We start from the raw sequence: 22718 nt of genomic DNA, 5'->3' as shown, positions 1-22718 counted from the left end.
TTTCCCTTTCCTCCCAGACCTTGCAACCACTATTCTACCTTAGTTTTCAATGAATTGGACTACTTCAAGTAACTTATATGGGATAACATGGTGTTTGTCTTTTTGTGACTGACTTTAACTGGCATAATGTCTTCACGGTTCATATACATTGTACATATAACAATTCCCTTACTAAAGCTGAATGATGTTTCATTGCATGCATATATCATTTATCCATTCATCTATAGATGAACATCTGGGATCCTTCCATCTTTTGACTGTTGTGTGTATTGCTGCTATGAACATGAGTATGCGAATATTTGTTTGAGATCCTGTTTTTATTTTTTATTTTTTTTGGGGGGGGTATACCAGAAGTGGAATTGTTATGTTAACTGCTAATTCCATTTTTAGTTACTTAAGGAACCATTTATATTAGTCAGCTTTCCATTATGGTAGCAAAATACTTGAGGTATCAACATAAAAAGGAAAAAGATTTATTTTGGCTCCCAATTTGGGAGGCTTTGTCTATGGTCAGTTGGCCAAGTTGCTTTTTGGGTCCGTGGCAAGGCAACATATCCTAGCAAGTGTCATTTCCATATACCTTTTGAAAAAGATACCACCAGGAAACAACTAAACATTCTATAATACATTTCTCTGTTTTTTTTGCAACAAGGTGAATTCACCTTCCCATGGCTTTCTCAAGATTATAAATAAGAAGCACTGCATGAGAATACACAAAGAAAGCAAAGTAAACTAAGTACAAGATGAATTTACTGTCTATATTCTTCATGGTGGTAATTTCTTAAAACATAATAATGGAATTGTTTAGTTTCATCTTTAAGTATTGAAATTGATGAAAAGAATTTGACAACACATAAAAATATGTAAGCTAGTATGTGACTAGAGATTGCCATGTAAACTAAATGAAATGATTAAATGTAAAAATGAAAATGTAACAGGACTTATATAGTCTTTGTGTTTTAACAAATTACAATTTTCATTTTGGGTATATGTGGATATTATTGTACGTGTACCTTAAAAACATTAATTTTCTGAGGGCAGACCATTAATTGGGTCCAATTCACTCTTAACATGAATTGTAAACTCTCTATTATTCAATCTTCCCTCAATCTGATAGCTGTGAACTCCCAGGTTATCATGAGTATGGCTAAGATGCACTGTGCAGTGCTCATTCAACAATTTGCTGCTGTGGTGCTTGAGCTCCTGTGGTTCTTGATGCCTGAGGTAGTTTTTATTCTTTTGCCCAGCTTGCATTCCATACTTTCATCAAAGTTTTAGAGATGTATCTCAATGCCATCTAGAAAATATCTATTTTCTTACTAATGGACCCCAACAACACATTGCAGTAATACGTTAAATTTATAAATCCTTCAAAGCCTATAGTAAGTCTTTCTAAGAAGGACTGGAGATTTGTAAATTCACAGAAATGCAATAATGTATTATTGATTTTTGTTAATGATATGCTCATACTGATTACAAATTTCATAGTGTTATAATTGAATATGACATGTAGTAACAATACAGTTACATAGAAAATGACAAGTAAATCAGTACTATGTATAACTATTTCTAATTTACATGGCAAGTTTGAGGCTAAATTTATTTAAATTTCCATTTGTCTAGCCAATAGATAACCAAATTATTTTTTCAAGCTTTGTGTGTATGTGTGTGATGTGTGTATGTGTGTGTGAGTGTGTGTGTGTGTATATATATATATATATATATATATATATATATATATATATATATATATATACATATATATAATTCAAAATATTTCTGTATACTTTCACACTCTAAATAATATTACATAATATTATTGTGGTAATATTTGCTTTCTCAGATGGTTTCATTTTCAGTCAAGTGCTGTGAAAATAAATGAGAAGTTACCTGCTAAGACTGTGCACCTCAATAAATGCTAATTCTCTTCATTTATTTCTTCTCAAGTTGGATGTACTCTCATGGACTGGTGACCATTATTTTAAACACTTCTATATTACTAGAGCTAATATTTTGCTATTTCAAGTTACAATGTGGCAAAATTAAAATTAAAATGAATATGTTAGTGGAGAAAAGCAATTAGATAGAGTTTCTCATGGTCAATCATAACTCATCTTTTCAATTTAATTTTTTAATTTTCTAGGGCTAGGAATAAACTTATCTAAGATAAGTTTACACTTTAAACTTTAAGTTTACACTTTAATCTTATCTAAGATAAGTTTATACTTTTTTCCTAGAGTCTGTCTAGTAGACTTCATTTTCAACATCTAAAAAAATATTTCATTACTAATATATGTATATATAATATATTAGTATATTTGATATATTTTATCATGTTATATCTAAGCAGTTTCTATCTAATGAACATGTGGATAAGAAATAAAAATAAATTAATTCATTTTTGAATATGACCTTTTAAGTAAATTCCTAAATTCCTTCCAAAGAGCTTTTATTATTTTCAGTTTTCTTATCAAGTGTTAGTATCTATTGTATTTATATTTATTATATTTCTATTTGTTAACTATTAATTTTTTTAATTAGTAGAGTTCATTTTTTATGAGTCTTAGATGTACAGAAAACTTTGTCAATGAGAACAGAGAGTTCCCATAAGTTCTCTTCCTCTGTACATAGTTTCCATTATTATTGCCATCTTATATTAGCATAGTTCATTTGTTACAATTAACATATCAATATTGATATGTTAATATTATTAACAAAAGTCAACATTTTTTTCAGGTTACATTAATTATTATATAATCTTCATTTTAAATTTACAATCTCAATATTATATTGAGTTTTCATCTCTCCTTAAGGCTTCTCTTGGTGATGAAATTTTTTTAGACTTTCCCAGTTTTTGATGACAGTTTTGAGGAGAACTTGCCAGTATATTGGAAGACAACATTCTATCAGAATTTATCTTACAGTTTTTTCATGGTTAGACTATAGAGCTAGCTAATTGAGAAGAGGAACACAGAGATAAATTGCCATTATCACCACATCATATCAATGGTACCTTCTATCAGTATGATTTGTCACTGTCCATGTTGACCTTGATGACTTAGTGTCTGGAGATATACATATTAGCATTCAAGATAAAGTAAAAAAAAAAAAAGGCCAAAGAAGAAGAGCAGTCTTTTGAGAATTTTAATTCTGTTTTCTCTGTTTATATCTCTTGGGTCACATTTTGCTCTTTTGGTTTTCATCCACATCACCTAGACTAGTCTCTGAGTCAAGTTTTCTTAACTTCAACAGTATCAATATTTTGGGTCAGATAATTCTGTGTTGTGGAGGATCACCTTGTATATTGTAGAATTTTATCAACATTCCTGACCTCTACTGGCTACATGACAGTAGTACAGCCATTATACTCTGTCCCAGATGTGACAATCAAAAGTGTCTCTAGACATTGTTAAATGACTTGTGGAGAGCAAAATTAACCCAGTTGAGTATTATTACTCTGAAGTATTATCTGTTCTTATGGTTGGATATGGTGTCACACAAAAGCTCATGTGTGAGACAATGCAAGAAGGTTTAAAAAAGAAATAATTGGGTTACAAGAGCCTTAAACAAATCAGTGAATTTACAACCTAATGAGATTAATTGAGTCGGTAACAGAAGGCAGATGGAATGTGGCTGGAGAAGGGTGTGGCTCTGGGGTATATATTTGTATCTGGCAAATGGAGATCTCTTCTGAATCAGCATCTAACTTTTTCACTTACACATTGCATATATCTATTTTGTTGTCTTATGACCACAGCACTTTAAACATTCTTCTTCTCCAGGTGTTTTACTAAATTATTATAATGCAGAAAGACTATTATTACCCATGTACTTGACTCTTCTTTTTTGAGTAAATATGGGATCCTATTGATTAAGGGATAGATATTTCTTTTGTTGAGGCCATAAAATGTACCTAACAAAAACTGAAAGATTTAATCCATCTGTATAGATGCATAAGATCCCTGGTCACATTTACAAGGTATAAAAACCATTCTGTATTAGGAGATCAGAGGAAAAATAGAAACTATTTTACATTTTTCTACTACTAGACTCACTATTGATTATAGTGTATCATATGGATTTTTATTGGTGAATATTAATTTTACAGAATGTTGGGTTTCATTATTCCATAATTAGTAGTGGTCTCAGTATGACTTTTAAGACTATATATTATATATAAACCTATTCCAAACTGATTCACCAATCTTATAAGAGAGACAAAAGATAGGGTACTGGACAGAAATATGTTAAAACACAAAAGAGAGATAATTACTGTAGCTCACCTTGAAATTACACACTTCATTATTCAATGATAATATAAGCTATTTTTATTTATCTTTATTATTGAGGCTAAGATGGCAAGGAAATAAGCACATGCTTTTGACATTTAAATAAAGATGGAAAACAACTAAATAAAATCCTGGAGAAGCTCTGTAATAAATTGTATTTAGAAATTCTATCCCACATTTTTTAAAGTAGAGAACTGCTTCTAGGTTACTTTTTTTGAAAGGCTGATTGTATCAATGATACTGGAGATAAGGGATGAAAATGAGATGTGTGGTCATTACATTTATCACTGAGATAATCATCCTGGCCTGTAACTGAAGCAAATAACTGATTATAGTCATATGTGTGTTGGTGGGGGTGGTTACTAATAAATCAGTATATTTTTGTGTGCGTATTTTTACCACTTTCATTTTTAGAAATTTGTCTCATGCCTCAAAAGTGTCACACTTACATGAAAGTTATTTAAAAAGAGTAACTAAACTTCTAGACAGCATTATTAGCAGTATTGGTGATAAGACTGTATAATATATTTTAAGTTTATTCATTAACTTTTGGTATTTTTTTTTACTTTTTAAAGAATGCAATATTTTTATATATTCAAGTTTTAGGTAATAAACAAAAATTTAACATCAAGTGGTTTTACTTGAAAATGTTGAATCAGTGCCTACAACTAAAATGATCATAGTCAATTTAGTAAATCCAAATTGGGAGTTCAGTTTTGAGCATGTCAGTTCTGTATCATATGTCAGAAATACAACTGATAGTACAAGGCCATTGTAATTGTGAAACAAGTGTTTAAGGAGTAAGTTGGACCAGAAAATATAAATTTGGAAGGTTTATGTACCAAGATATTTAAAACTATGTGACCAAGCTGTGTGAAGAGAGTTTTAGGTGCAAAATTAGAAGATGAAGGTATAATAAACCTACCCAGTATATTTGATGCATAGAGTAGATATTTTTAATATCTACTTCTTTATACAATAAAATTATTTTCAGTACAAATGATAAAGTGAAATAAATAAAACCAATGTACAGACATTTTATTCAGAGACTATTAAATTTTTATTTTACCAAATGTATAATATATATGTATGGATGAATTATATTTTGTTATTAATATACATGTATATACATATGTGTATATATTCATATACATATACATATATTCATATATATGTGTATATATATATTCCATTTTTTCAGATTGTGGCTTTATTTAGAGATTGGTTATATATATATATATATATATATATATATATATATAGTATAATATATATTATCTATGCATATGTAATACATTTAAAACAAATTCATTAATGTGGGTCTTAATTTAATATAAATGGCATCCTTATATAAAGTAGAAATTTGAACACAGAGAGATTAAAAAGAGAGGATAATCTGAAGAGTCACTGGGTGTCATAAGGAGAGAACTGTCATATGCAAGCCAAAAAGAGAGGCCTGGAACAGACTGTGCACAAACCCTTCCAAAACCTTGACTTTGGCCTTCCAGCCTCCATAACTATAAAACAATGAATTTCTGTTTTTTGAGTCAACCAGTATAAATTTTAAAAAGCAAATAAAAACTGTGTAGCATATTTAATAAAATAGTATATTTCTAACAATCTGACATTTAAAAAGCCTAGATATATTGATCCATCACAATCGTTTATAATACTATGACAGTTTCTCTTTTCTTACTTCATTCTTTATTTTTACAATTTTTTGAGGACAGATGGACTCGATTCCAATATTAAAGATATTATTCATTTTTGGTAGATATAAAACTGGTATGTCACAAACAAAACTATTATACATTATAAAGTGCTCTTTATTTCACTATTTTGTATTCTACATACATACATACCCCCCCACACACACACACACTCCACATTTAACATAAAAAGACAGAATTGAAGTGACTCATAATAATGTTTCTAAATCTTTACAGTCATTGGTGCATCACTCTGATTTGAGTCTCTTGTTTAAAAGCAATATCCCCAGGGGCTGGAAGTACAAACCACTCTAGAAAGGGCTGGAAGTACAAACCACTCTAGAAAGGAGCTCGAACCATTTTGAGTTGTCACAAACTTATTCCAAGAAATAAAGCTTCTAGCGGAGTTTCTACAGAGTCAAAAACTCAATGATTCAAAATAAATTTGTAAAATTCTATAGGATCTATAGTAATTAAAAATCAGCGTGACAAATTATTTTTTTTTATTTTTGGAAGAAGTATTGCTGGCAAATGGTGAAATACAAACAGCATTTTAGTAACTTGTGTTTTCATTTTTAACTTCTCTATGAACAATAATCTATAGCTTTTTGGCTGTGCCTGGAGCAAACACCTACTCTTGGAAAGCAGAGGTGAGGTGTTATGAAAGTCAAATGAAGAGATTACCTAAAGAAGAGGTTGAAGTCAGTTCTGTCAAATTCTTCTACTGGTTAATTATAAAGAAATCTAAGATGAGCACTGAGAATTACTTGTGGTGACTGACAATAAGGAAGTCACTGGTGACCTTGACCAGGGCAGGTTATGTTGATGAAGTATGAGAAAACTAGACCAAAGAAGGTTTAAGAGTATGAAAAAAAATAATAATGCAGATTTGTGAGTATAGAAAACATCTGAGGAAATCATGCTCTAAAGGAAAGAAAAGAAATCCTATAGTAGGAGAAGATGTAGAGTGGGGAAATACTTTTAAAGATGGGAAATACCATGTTTCCATGTTCTCGGAAAATCCAGCAGCGAAGTTTAAACAGGGAGGGGATCCTCTACAACAGAAGGAAAAATGCACAATTTTAGATTAAGTAATGGATCTATCAGACCAATGGGTTGAATTGAGTTAGCAAAGTCAGGTTTAACAAAATTCAAGCTTTTGCCAATGGAAGTAATTGGGTAAAAGAGGCAAAAAGGAATAAGGAGATATTCTTGAAAAGTGAGAGACAATGAAAATGTGGTATCCATGAAAATAGTCTGCAGCATTATACTTACTTAAAATATTTGTATATAGTTGAAGATTTGAATAAGTTAAAGTAACTGTCTAAAAATTACATGATGTATTATTCATATGGAAATATAAATATACAGGTCTTCTCTATAATGAACACTTTGTATGGGAAAGATTCAGCATTAAAATTGTGAAATGGGGTTTGCTTTAAGAAGAAAGGGCTACAAAAGTTATTCTCTTCTTTTAAAATCGTTATGTAGCAAAGTATCATTAAAGCATTTATTTAAATAATCAACAAAAAGTCTATTGCGTCTCAGTAACTAGGTTAAGCATAGGAGACAAAAAGGTAAGAATTTTTACTGCATATGAAATAAATTGGCCTTACACTTTAAGTAGAGGGTACTAAAATAAACAACTATACTAGGTGATATGAGAGCACAAAGAAGAAACAGTCCAACTTATCAGATTTACAGCATTTAAAGAGAAAGTCCTGGAGAAATCCAGGTGTGGTCAATTGGAGCAGGCAGAGAAGAATGACAATATTCCAAGAAGAGGAACAGCGTGGATGAAACCATTCATCTGTGAAAGCACATGATGAATACAGGTAACAACTTCAGTGTGCATGGGGGTTACAACACTCATGGCTGAACAGTGTGACAGGAAGCCAACCAGAATGATAAGACCCAGTGGTTACTATGCACAAATCAGAGAAACCAATTTGTATCAGGATGTGATAGATTATTCCTTTCTTATGTCCTATAAAATGGGCCAACACACACCACAAAGATAGAAAAATATTTCTTCTGGAAAAAAAAAAGTTTAATCATCTCCATTTAATAGGAAAATAAAAATCCAACAGATGTCATAACTTGAATATTATTTTTTGTGAAATTGCAACAAACAAACACAGTGGACAGGCACAGGAGAGTTACATTCTTTAGATGTTAAACACGCTACCCCTCCAGCAACTCTAAAGTAACAAAGAATATTGTGAAGGATTTTCTGCATTGTTACACCAGATGAGGGTAGAGGCCTGTCCTGGCAGGAATCAAGCTGTGGAAGGTAAGAGGAAAGGATGTGTTGGACTTGGCTTTGCTTCTCTTTGACCACTGAGCTGGGGCCAACAGTAGCATCCAACATTATCAGTAACTCAATTTTCCAGTGCTAGTGTACCCAACAACAACACAAGGACCATGAGAAAACAGTCAAAGTCAGGAGCTGAGAGAAACATTGAGGACATATAATTCTTACTCTCCAAAACCTCTGGGTTCATGAATTACAATTTAATAAATGGCTCCTCCCAACCTGTTGTCCTTGGAGGATAGATATTGTCCATGAAAGCTCAGTCCTTGTCCCTAAGCCTGTCTAATAATGAGGATGAGGTTTCGAGAAAAAGGAAAAAGAATTTTTATTGCTTTGTTAGCAATGAGAATATATAGAAGACTGCTGTCCCAGGGGCTATGATTCTAAGTGCCAGGGGGAAGAGTGGGTGTTTAAAGAAGGGAACAAAGGCTATACTCCAGCTGTTCCCTGTCAGGAGTCATTGATTTACAGCCATGAGATGGAGTTGTTTCTTAGATCTACAGGTACCAGCCCCAGTCTGGATTTCTTCATTACTTTGATCCATGAGCTGAAGGACAGATAACTCAGCCTAGGATGTGAAGAAGGTTAATCTTGCTTCCCCCATGGTTAGGCAGTGAGAAAGGCAGAAGAGGAAGAGAAAAAGAAATGTCAGTTTTAAAATAAGCTACAGTGACAGAAAGAGATGCAAGGATTATATTCAAAGCATGATGTAGACCCCTGTTAAATCTGATATGTGAATTTATATTATAGCATTTAAAATCATAAAATTATTCTGATGATTGGGGATCTCCATACTGGAATGAATTTATATACATTACCTTACCTCATGTTTATCAAGCTGGCTCAAACTGTAATTTGATAAATTCCCCAAATCCAGAAATCTAGGCAAGATAACCCATGTCTAAACTACTTGTAAATATAGTTTATGTAAAACATTCCAGCTTTAATTTCTTAGAAGGTCTATTCTTTAAGAGGAGGATCTGTGGCCTGTCACTGGAGATGCTTCAAGGGGCATTTCTCTGACAAGGGTTATTCTCTGAGACACCACCTTATGTCTTTCTGGTATTTTAGGGGGTGTACCGGGGTTTGAACTCAGGGGCACTCGGCCAGGCCACTGAGCCACATCCCCAGACCTATTTTATATTTTACTTAGAGACAGCGTCTCACTGAGTTACTTAGCGCCTCGCTTTTGCTGAGACTGGCTTTGAATTCTTAATTCTCCTGCCTCAGCCTCCTGAGCCCCTGGGATTATAGGTGTGCACCACAGAACCCAGTATCTTTCTGGTATTTTATGAAGGCCATATAGTCCCATTCTTCTTTCACCTTTGTTCAAAATCTGTTTTTAATATGAAAATATTTAAAGACCTGGGAATTAAAATGCAATCATGTTTATTTTGCCCCAAGTACTAATTCTTTACTACTTAATGTAAATTTGGTTCAAAACTGAAAATATTAATTTTTCAGCTTATCTTTCTCCTGTATTACTTATCATAGGCAGTAAATTATATGCAGGTAGTTGTTGAGTCCTTCTGCCTTGAAATCTCATGGACTACCAACTTCTGAGTCACATTTTGCATATTTTAGTTTAACAATTTCATAGTTTTAATTTTTACTACTACATAATGAAAATCCCACTTTTTCGAGCATCTAGTAATGTGTCTAATTTTCCTTTAAACCATCATTGACAACTTCTTCAGGAGCATCAGGCTACTACAAATCATATCCTTGAGAAAATTTAGGCTTCGACCAACTCTCCAAACATCCTCCAAGCTTCACCCAACCACCTGTTCCTTAAGAGACTTGGATATATATATTAGAATTTTGGTACAAGAAAAGTTACTTATATATATTATGAAACCATGACAAAACTGACAACCATAAATAAAAATAATTTTTTATAATAAGCACAATTTTGAAAGAATATAGCAAGGGATATTTTACCTCTGCTCAATTCAATATCAGGTTATAAATTAAAACATATGATTTGAGTTGCAGAAATCTATTTTCTCATTGTAATTCTACCAGTTTTACTTCCTGTATCAAAACACTGTGTAGTTACATGTATAAATATTTGAATTTTTTTACATTCATGGGGGTTTGGTTCCCTTTATCATTTGAAAATGACTTCCTTTATCTCAGGTGAATATCTTCCATGAAATCTGCATTATTGTTAATATTAATATTAGTGTATCCCACTCCAACTTGACATTAGAACTATTTGTGTCTTTGTTAATTCCTGATATTTTTCTTCAATGCAATTTTAATTAGAGTGCCAGAGGTCTTTTTTACATTTAATGTGATTATTGACACAGGTATAAATTCATCATCACTGTCATCCATTCTTTGTTTTCTTCTTTGTAATTAAATAAATATTCTTATGATTCCATTTTTATTCTTTTTTGATGTATCATAATTCTTTTTTTGTAATGTATCATAATTCTTTTTTTGTAATGTTAGCATCACTTTAGGCATTATATTATACATCTTTAATGTATTAATTTGCAGCCAAATGATATGATGACTCTTCACATATAGTATACAAACCTTCCAAGTGTATATTTCCATTTCTCATTTCCAAAAATTTATGCTATTTTCTGTTGTTGGTATGGGTTTTATATATGCATACATTATAAATATCACAGTGAATGACTATTATTCTTATTTGAATGTTGATTATTTTATTTTAAAGAATCGATTATCTTTAACACATTTAAATAGTAAGAAAAATATTTTATATTGACAAAAGAAGTTATCACTTTTGCTGCTGTTTTTTCTTTTATGTAGAAAACTACATTTACATTTGGTGATGTTTTCCCTCTTCATTCACAATCTCTAATACATTTTTTTGGAGTTTGAGCCTGCAGATAAAGGATTTCCTCACTGTTTGTGTGACCAAAAACAATCATTCACAAATACTTATTTTTGAGATATATTTCCACTGGACTTAAGAGTTTTAAGTTGACAGTTTTTTCTTTCTTTTTTTTTTTTTTTTTTGTCCACATTTTGGAGCATATTGCTTCACTTTCCACTGTTTGTTTCATTTTTTTTTTTTTTTATGAGACACATGTTGCCATCCTTACATTTGTTTCCTCTGTTGTATTATATATTTTTTTCTAACTGCTTCAAAGAGTTTCTATTTGTTATGGGATTTTTGTTATTCAATTACAGGTCTTGGTGTACTTTTCTTTTTTTTCTTGTGTTTAGGAATCATCGAACTTCTTAGACATCTGGGTTTCTCAATTTCATAAAATTTGAAGAATGTTCCCTGTTATATCTGCAAACATGAACTCTCTCTATAGTTGTGGGACTCAAAAATTATTTTCATTACAGGCCACTTCAAGTTGTCCCAAGTTCATTGATGTGCTTTTCTTTTTCTCTTCTTTTGAAATAAAATTATCTTTGTTTACAATTTTAGGAATATTCTATTGATATGACTTTCAAATCACTGTTTTTATCCTGCAATGTTTAAGCTGCCATTGTCAGTCAAGTATATGTTTGATGATATGTCATGTAATTTCATATCTATAAGTCCAATTTGGGTCAGTTTTTTCTATTTTACTTAATATATTATATGTCTTTACTTAATATATTCAATGCTTTGCATTATTTTCCATATGTGTGTGTGTGTGTGTGTGTGTGTGTGTGTGTGTACACACACATAGATTCCTATATTGAGTGTTTTAAATTTTTTGACTACTTATTCTATCATCTATGGTATTTGGTAGTCAATTCCTACCAATGCATTCGATCCACATTATGGCTTAAATTTAATGTCTTTGCCAGCTAGAAAACCAGATAGTGTGGATTTTATATGACAAAAGCTGGAGTTTTTTTTTAGCTCATAAAATCATTCTTGAACATTTGTTCAATATTGTCATAAATTTTATTTGATGGAATCAAATTACATAGAACCAATTTCATCCTTTTTTTACTGTTTTAAAAAATGTGAAAATTTTGCTACTGATATAAAATTCTTGTGTGTACTCAACTCATCACCAATAAATTGTGAATATTTCTAGCCTAGCTGTTTCCTCTAATCTTCTTTGTTTGTTCTTCCACTGGAATCAGGTAGTTTCCCCACACATGTGTACAGATCTCCACCCTGCTTAATGCTCAGTGAGGATCCTTTACAGATACTTTGATTTATCTGTGAGGATCCTTTCTTACTGTCATTCCATCTTGAAAATAATAGCTTTTTGGTTTTCCCAATTCTCTGCACTCCTTCTCTGAAACTCAAAAATTCAATTGAGTTTTTCTTTTTCCTGTTCCTTGAACCATCTCTAGGCAGTGACCTGAAGCATATTAGGACTACTGTTGTTCATCTCTTGTCTCTCAATGAAGGGGTTAACATTCTTCATTGTCTGATGCACATTTTTTTTTGCAAATCATTATTTCATATATTCTGTCTGCTTTTTTATTGTTGTAGTTGCTTTAGAAGAAAAATAATTTTGACAACTTTAATATTTTCTTGGTTTTTAGTATAAGGCTTCTTTTCATTTTCTAAAGTAACTCTAAAGAAAAGACTTAACCAAACAATTTTCTTAAATGTTCCGTAAAGCTTGCCTGTTCCAGTAACTCATATATTTCTGTGTCAACTAACTTCTTGATTCTGTATGGTCTATTACAGTACTTTTGAAACTTTTTTTTTTTTTAAGAATCCATGGCCATCACTCCACCAATAGAATCATTTATAAATTCTTTATAGATTCCCCTACTGCTGGGTATAATTGGATTATTCTAACTTGTTTGAGCTCTTTCTAGTCAATGAAACAATTTATCACCTTTAAAATAACTAATCATTTCACTGGCTTGTTTTAAAGTCATTCAATGTGTCCCCACTGCTTTTAGATACATGTCCAAGTCACTGTATCTGGTTTACCAAGCTATAAATGGCATGCTGTTACTCACATTCATCATATCTCATCACTTACCCTACTTTTCAATCTATATTTACCAAATTTAGCGATTTCAAAGACTGTGTTTTATGTTGCCTTAATTTTCACTCATGTATTTTTTATTTTTTTTTTTTCTGGGTACTGGGAATTGAACTCAGGGGCACTTGACCACTGAGCTACGTCCCGGCACTATTTTGTATTCACATACTTATTTTGGATATGCCTGAAATGTCCTTTATTATCTCATCTTCTCATCTTTTTTATTGCACACTCATTTATTTTTCAAACTGCAGTTGCCTCCTCCAGGCGAACCTCAAAGGTACCTCCAAGCCAGTTAAGTACTTTTCTATGTGTTCATATAATTTATGTGGTTTCATACATCATACTATATGTCATTTGAATTGTTATCTTTATTATCCTGATGGTTTTGCTTCAGGAAAGATAGACACTATATTTTTCTATTTGCTGTTATAAATATGATCCATGTTATACAGCCTGCCATTTACCAGTCCCTGGATAAATATTTTATCTAATAACCACCATGTGTCCAGCCCTCTTCTAAGCACTCACATTGCTTAAATGACCAGAATCTCTCATTTTATTAATTTATATTCTAATAGCCAATGAATGGTAAACATGATATCTAAATATTGCTATGTCATTCAATGATCTGATAAATTACAATACCTGAAATTTAGGGCAATGAGTTATCAGAGAAGGATAATGGGTTGGAAAAAGTAGATTTTACCTAGTCCACATTGAAAAGGTAAAAATTCAGCAAATATTTGAAGGAGATGATATATTTACATATGCATACATCTAGAAGACAAGTGTCCCACTCAGAAAGTAGAAGAAGAAAAACACTCATTGGCAAGAGCATGTGTATTGTTGAGGCTGGGGGATAGGTAATAAAAGGAAAGTCAGTGTAGGTAATGAATGGTTGGGTCAGGAAGATAGGGCTGATTCAAAAGGAAATAAAATATGATATTTCCAGATCCCTCCCCCCTCCTCTTCCACCTGTTGCCAAGGTAACCTGCATCCAGGAGATTGTTCCTCCTTGAAAAGAGTTGTAGGAGTGATTTATGAATAGACATTCATAAACGGGCCACTCCCTTCCTGGCTCCACCTGTGGGTGGCTTCTTTCTTCCCTTGGATCACTCCACCTTTTGGCCTAACTTTTGATCACTTGTCACATAGGTGGGATAGCAGGAGAAGAAAGCATGACAACACAGGATGTCTACAATGTATAAAAGAGGCAAAACACCCAACTCTGGGGCCCCTTCTCTCCGGAGAAGTCTATCTCTGTTCTATCCTTTAAATAAAAGATGCTTTTCTACACTTGCCTTAGTGTTTCTCAGGTATTCAATCTTCTCATCAGAGAAACAGGACTTGGCCCCCATTCTCATCACCTGTATCACTGTGACTAAGAAGAGCAAGGACCCCACAGCCACAGCAGCTAAAGCAGAGAGAGCAAGGGAAGAAATAGTCATCATGGTCAAGGACTGGGACTTTTACTCTAAGTAAAATACAAAACTACTGCAGCATTTGCAGCTGAAAAGGGACTTAATCTTTACTATGAATTAAAAGTATTGCATTGAGATTTGCATTGAAAATAAACTTTAAGGGACAGAAATATCATGTGAGTTTCCATTTTAGAAGCTCCACTCATTTCGTATTGCTGTTGTAATAAACGGACAAAAAGTGCATTGTTCAAAACAATGAGTTTTCTTAAAGTTCTGGGTCAGAAATTCAAAATAAGTTTTGTGGGGTTAAAATCAATGTGTTACAAGGCTTGCATTCCATGTGGATACTCTGAAGGCTAATCTGTCAGCTGCCTTTTTTGTCTTCTAGAGACTGCGTGTATTTCTTGACTTGTGGGATACTTTCAAACCAGCTCATCACAAGACCTCTTTGTCCTTCCTCACATTTCCTTCTGTGACCCTGGGTTCTGCTGCTTCCTGTGCTAATAATCTTGTGATTATCCTGGAACCGTCCACATAATCCAGGATAATCTTTCTATCTTGAGAACTCTAACTTAATGATATCTGAAAATTCCCTTTTGCCATATGAGAGAACATATTTACAAGTTTAGTGGATTAGAAAGTGAACTTCTTTGAGGCGGGGAGCATCATTTCACAGAACACAGAGCTTCAGTATAGTTTAGTAGGAAAGTGTTTGTGCATGAGACCAGAACTGTAGAAATGGATGTATTTCTATCTAGGATGGATTCCTAGATACAGATATATATATTTTACTTAAAACATAGCAAACATTGGAGAAATTGTATATATCTTGAGTGTATATTTTATTAATTCTAACATATATAAACATCTGTTTAACACCATTTAGTCATCTCATCCCAGTAAATGACCCTCCCTGCCCCCAAGAACACACTATTTTTAATACTATAATCATAGAATAATTTTGTGTATTTTGAAATTTATATAAATAAAATCCATGCAGAATGAATAATTTTGTGTGATTTTTAAACTCAGATTTACATCTTGGATTTAGCCATGTCATAACTGGACAATATTCCACTGCATTAAGTAGGTGATAATTATCCACTGTTATCTTAATATCTAAGACTTTAGATATATATATCTTACTGTGTTGAAGCTGCTATCTCAAGTTATTATAGACAATTGGGTTTATAAGAAGCAAACATTGATTTTTTTCCATTTCTAGGGACTAGGAATTCCTAATTACAAGTGCTAGCAGAAGTGATATCTGGAGAGGGGCCACTTCTTGATTCATAGACAGTCATTTTTTTTACTAAGTCTTTAGGAAGTTTGAGGGAGCCATCTGGAGTCACTTTTATAAGACCATTAAACCATTGGTGGAAGCTCTGTCTTTGGGTGTAATTACCCAAAAGGCCCACTTCTTAATTTCATCACATTAGGTATTAGGATTTCAATATGTGAATTTCTTTGGGACACAAACTTTCACTGCCCACTGGGATATTTCCATATTGGTGTTCTTTCAAATTAGCATGATAAGATAATTATTGATGAAACTTATAGTAATTATAAATTTACATCCGTCTTCACACCATTAAAATCATTTTCAAATGGAATATAAACCTAAATGGTACAAACAGTAGGTGCTCTACAGGTAAACATAGAAAATTACCATCACCATTATATTCAAAGTTTCTTAAATAGGACATCAAAACCAATAACAATAAGCAAAAGGTCTGATAGAATTGGATCTATTTTAAAATTAAATCCAACTATGGTCTTGAAAAACTACATATTCAATACAAAAAAAAGCAGAATATTATCTTGGCCCTAGGTTAACTAAATAACTGGAAAAGTAGCATGAGGTAGAGAAGTTTGGGCTAGATTTGGTGGGTGGGGGGCATGGCAGCCATTTAGTTTTGGACATATTTAATTGGAGATGTCTATTAAATATGCACACAGAAATATCAAATATAATGATTAGCATATGAGTATTAAATTTGTTAAAGGTGTTCCAACTGGAGGTGTTACTCTATGTATCACTTAAACACATGAGAATGTGTCACGTATAGCAGCACATACCATAATCCCAGTGACTGTGGAGGCTAAGGCAGGAGAATCCCAAGTTTGGGGTCAGCTTCAGCAGCTTAGCAGAAACCCCAGCAATTAAGAAAGACCCTGTATCAAATAAATAAAATAAATAAAAGAATAAGAATGGGAATGTAGTTCAATGGTAAACTGCCCATGGGTTCAACTCCCAATACCAACCAACCAAGAAACAAACATGAGAATGTATAAAGTCAATAAGATGATGAATGGAAATAGAAGAGATCTAAGGTTTTGAATTTAATATGTTCCAATGGTAAGGTTAAGAGACCTAGCAGGGGGAAAAAAAGATAAAATATAGAAAAAGAACAGTGGAATAAACAGACCAACTAGCTTTCCAAGGCAAGAGAAGAACTGTATCATGATTAAATGTTCTGTGCTAAATAAGAGAAAGACAGAGTATATAGATTTTAGTTATATTTATAAGTACAGCTTTAGTAGAGTGATGATAGCAGAATCTTGATTGAGAATACTGGTGAAGAAAGATCAAAATATTTAAAACCTGTAAGTATAATCAGTGACAAGAATTGGGGCAGTATTTAGTGGAGGTGTGTTAAGAGAACTTGTTTGTCTGCTTTTCAGCTGGCAGTTAATTGGAATTAACTAGGGTTATGGTTTCACCAAATATTCACAAGGAAAGCGAAAGAGGCCAAGAGAGTCAAAATTATATGAAAAGAAATTATTTTAATAATTGACAATGGAATTCAAAGTTGGTAAATATGAGGTAGGATATCATAGGATTCAGTATAATGAAAAAAATGGTAGATTTTAAGATAATGAAGTACACACAGGATGGGAGAAATGCAAAGTTATATTAAAGGGAGTGCTATGGTTTATCTATGAGTCTTCCAATGGCTTCTATGTTAATGCATGGATATTTGCTGGTGAAATGATTAGGTGCTGAAAACTGTTCCTAATCCGTTCATCTTAGTTTGAATAGACTAACTCTATGGTAACTGTAAGTAGATGGGGTATGTTTGGAAATGGTAGATCACTGAGAATGTGCCTTAGAAGGATACATGTTCCCTTTGGCCCTTTCTTTCTCTGGCTACTGTAAGACTGGAAAACGCCACACCACACGAAACCGATTACCAAAGAGGTTTCCACTTTATTACAAAAGGCTGTGTGTTTATATAGGTCTAAGGAGAGGTCGCAGGGCTGAGGTAGATAACAGGTCGCCCGTTTATGGACAAGCTCTCCCATATGTCAGTTCCGGAGCTCAAGAAGTTAATTCTAATTGTGGCTAAGGTTTCCTACCGGCAGGGTTTGAACATTGGCACCGGCCTGAACTTTTCACGCCAGTGAAAGAAACAAAGAGGAGAAGGAGGGTCGTTAGACGCCATGCTGGGGTTTTCTCTGGGGTGCTGCTGCCGTTATAAGTTTACCCAACAGATACCATGAGGTAAGCTGCTATTCTCTACCACACCTTTCTGCCATCATGTCCTGCCTCACCTTGGACCCAGAGCAATGGACACAGCCAATCATGGACTAAACCTCTGTTTTTGTCTGGTATTTTAGTCATAGTGAAACAAAGCTAACCAACACAGGAGGACATTATGAAAAGGGGTAATAGTTCTCAAAGCTTAGGGTGTGGATTCTAGAGAGATTGGAATTTGGATAAGGACAACATACACCTTGAGTATGTAAGGAAAAGGGTATACAATGGGAAGTACTGGATCACTGCAGGAGGGGAGGTAATACAACAGGAAATCAGGATGTGTAAGTTTCACCTGAGATGTGTGTATGAAAAGCACCAACAGTTTCCATGGGGTAGTACTGGAAAAAAGACAGTAATTCAGGAATAACTCTGAGTAACAGCTCTACCGCTGAGCCTAGAATGACACGGTGGTTGTTAGATTATAATAATAATGAAGGGTACTTAAGCATATAATCTAATAATATATGATTCTAAATTGAGTAATTTAGTAGTAAGAAAAGAAAAAAATTAGAAAGCAGAAATAATTTTATTTATCTATGTATAACTTTATTTATTTATTTATTTTTATGTGGGGCTGAGGATTGAACCCAGGGCCTTATACATTTGAGGAGAGCACTGTACCACTGAGCCACAATTCCAGCCCCAATTTTAGGTTCTTTATGAAACTATTCTTATTACCTCCCATCTAAATTGAGAAAGGTTTTATAACATTGTATTCTTGGAAACCTCCATGAGCAGACATCTCAGTTTAACAAGTCACAGTGTTACTCAGATAATTCTTACAGAAAAATAAGTATAGTTGAAAAATAATCGCTCTGTTTCTAAGCAGCAAATTCTTCTTGATTTCTAATGTACACCAATAATCTGCTTTTCTGAGTTAGTGATATAGCTGACTAGAATAAAAGAGAACCAAAGAAATACATCTTAAAATCAATCAAACAGCATAGCTACAGAAGATGGTATATAGTGATGAATAAATTACAGAACTCTTTCTAAATGATGTTTGTTAGATAACTCTTTGGTCACCTCTTAAAAGATTATTTTAAGTATGTTACTTGAATATGTGATGATTCTCTTTTTAATGTAGTGACATAAAGGATAAATAAAATAAGGATATGACAATGGGAGAAATACCAATTTGATACTGAAGATTCTGGAAAGTGACAAATCTTAGTATTGGAACAGAAACATAGAATAAAGTAAAGTGAGAGTAGAGTAAATAAAATGATTGGCCCCAAGTCATGTAAGTAAACAAAACAAAGTTTACAGACCCTCAAGAAAGCCTATATGTAAAATTGTTTGACAGAAAGGAGGCAACATTATTTATGACTGGTTTCCAGTGTCTGTGTAAATGAAAATGCCATAGTCAAAGCAACCAGCCAATTATGGAGCACGTAGAGAACTTGAAAGGGAAATAATGTGGAGAAAGTTGTTCTAAAGATTTTCTTGAAAAAATAACATTTTTTGGCATAAATTATATTCAGGAAAAATATTGAATATTTAATATTTAATTAAAAAGGTTGAAGAGTTGAAATAAACTTTTCATTTCTGTGCCATCACTACATTGGTTATTTGTAGAAATTTTATAAGCCTAGAGAAGAATGGAGAATTTGAATATTAACAAGTAGAAGAATCATCAAAAATTCTGAAAATGAAAGAATTACCCCAAACATAAGACACATTAAAGACATTTAGAGCTACATGAAACATTTAAACTTAATGTTCCTTTTAGCTTAAAAGATTGATTGATGAAAATTAGAGTTTGAAATTACACAAGAATTCTACTGCTGACTATATGACAATTTATATATCACTTAGAGATTATTATTATCAAAGTACTTATTATTTAACCAGTTTTTAATAATACTGTTTAAGGTGTAGTGGAAGTAACTGATATTCAGTACAAAATCATTTATTATTACTGTAAGACACTTGAACCCCCCAAATAGTATATACTAGATATTCCCATCAAAACTTGAAAAATATCACCTCCTTATTTTTATAGGTAATATTTTCATATAATGTTTTCTGAACTGCTAATATTATTTATTTATGGAGAAAGCACTTGTGAAATTTTGTATTTAGTTTTAGGTGCCTTCAGTTGAATAAGAATGCATACAGAAGGATATAAAAGAATATTTGTAAGATACACATAATTGCAATTACACCTACCAAATAACCCAAATCAGGAACAAGAGCACAGTAAATACTTTCATATCTTTTTATCTTTTGTTCCTATCACCTTCTCCCTTCTATGAAGGTAACTACTATCATTAAGTTTTTTATTATGATTTCTCCCCTTTAAATATATTATTTTATTTCACATGCTTTGGTAATTTATATATTGCCATTTTTAAACCCTGTAACTCTATCCTGAACCTATTTTTTTGTTGTTGTTGTTATTGTTGCCGGAGATGGAACCCAGGGCCTTATGCATGCAAAGCAAGCACTCTACCAACTGAGCTATATCCCCAGACCTAGCCTCAACCTATTTAAAAAAAAAAATTAAATTGCATAATTATTTACATTGAGTCATAGATATTATTTATTTTCACTGCAATACCATAATCTATCTTAAATATATACACACACAATTAACTTATTACATGCAATGAATTTATAACTGTCATAGCATATGTTCAAGCTTAGAAAATAAAAGTGCAAGGGTAACCGGGGTATCTGAAAATTAATTGGTCTGAAAATTAATGGGTCAGCAAAAGCAAGAGAACATGCAAAGCCCCAGAAAAAAAAGATGAGAGAATTTGTATAATTTTTTGAAACTGTAGTAATATTTGTAATAAGATTTTTTAATAAGCATAACTATCCTGTAAATATTGGCTTTGGGAGTGTTGTCCATATAACTTAAGATATTTAGCTTCATGGAAGCTATTAACATCAACCACTGAAACTAAAGTTTATACTAACACAAACTATTGTCAGTCATTAGTTTTAGAAATAACTAAAACCAAAAGTGTTCAGAAGCCTTTTGGTATTTACACTAAATTAACTAGTTCTTGTTCTAGTTTGAACAGTATACATTAACTTGAGGAAAGCAGTGTCTCCTAATATATTTCTTTGACACAATTAGATGATCACATTAAATTTCATTGAAGATTTCTCTAGTTAAAGCTATTTTGTGATCTCCTTAACTTTTAATTCTTTCATTGGTATGATTCTGGGACAAAAAGCTTTTAATTATTTATTATACATAAAAAAAAAACACAAGGCTAACTCATGATGAGTACGATAATAACTAATTCATTATTGGAGGTTTTAACTTAGAAATTGGCATAGAAGAAGGAAAAAGCACTCTTTTGTATAGTACAATGGCTAAAAATATGTTGTTTTGAAAATTCATTGTCTGCACAGTTCATCATATTCAATTTTAGAATTGGTGTCTGAAACAATTATGTCTGCATCTGTAACTCAGTATTCAGAAAATGTGCTGGCTGGGGTTAAAAGATTTTCCAATATAAGAATGTTAGAAACATAATTAAATTATCTTCATTTTATGTATTGGATATTTTTTGGATGTAAAAATGTATTGTATATATCTTTTGTTTACAGCTTCTCTCCTGGAAAAAAGAAGTAAACATGTAATTGAAATTGATTTTACAAAACAAAACAAAAAGTTCATTCTAGTTTTATTATTCTATGAAAAGCAAAATTTAGTTACACAAATGAAAATTAATATGATTCTCTCACAAACGCACATCTAGAGAATACATTGGAACTTATAGTGATTGCTTGAGATATTCTTATATCTATAACTTAATAGTTGTATGGGAAGAGTAGACTCATAAGTGTTCTTTTATGTTCATTATTACTCCCCCATACATTTTTTATTTAAAAAATTTTCCGAGTTACTTCAAAAGAAAATGTTTCAAAGGTTCAAATGAGTTTATATTAGCAGAAATTAACATTTATTGTAATGACAATACACTAACATTATTTTTTAATTTTTATTATTTTTTTAATTTTTTAGTTGTTGATAGACCTTTATTTATTTTTTCTATTTATGTGTGGTGCTGAGAATCAAACCCAATGCCTCATACATGCTAGGCAAGTGCACTATCTTTCAATCATATTTATCCCAAATACTTTGAGCTCTTTCCATGTAATGAAAATTCTCATTCTCACATTTTCCTGAATATTTTGTATAGTTGTTCTCTATAACATTAGCAAATAGGAGAAAAAAAGATCATAAATAAGAAGAGTAATAAATCAAACTCTGAAAATGTATACCTATGGTTAATTAATTTTCAACAAAGATCATTGAGTAGAAAAAGAATAATGTGTTCTGCAGATGGTGCTGGGATAACTGGATATTTAAAGGACGGGATTATATTGGACCCAGGTCTCACACTATTCACACAACATATTTAAAAATGGAGAGATCTAAATGTAATAATCAAAACTGTAAACTAACTATTAAATCTATTTAAAAATGTTCAAAGAATCATAGAACTAAATCTTCATTTCCTTAGGTTAGGAAATTATTTCTTGG

The sequence above is a fragment of the Callospermophilus lateralis genome, unplaced genomic scaffold, assembly GCF_048772815.1.
Source record: "Callospermophilus lateralis isolate mCalLat2 unplaced genomic scaffold, mCalLat2.hap1 Scaffold_341, whole genome shotgun sequence".
In the NCBI taxonomy this organism is placed as follows: Eukaryota; Metazoa; Chordata; class Mammalia; order Rodentia; family Sciuridae; genus Callospermophilus; species Callospermophilus lateralis.
The sequence above is the reverse complement of the archived record's forward strand: the minus strand, read 5'-3'. Positions refer to the sequence as shown.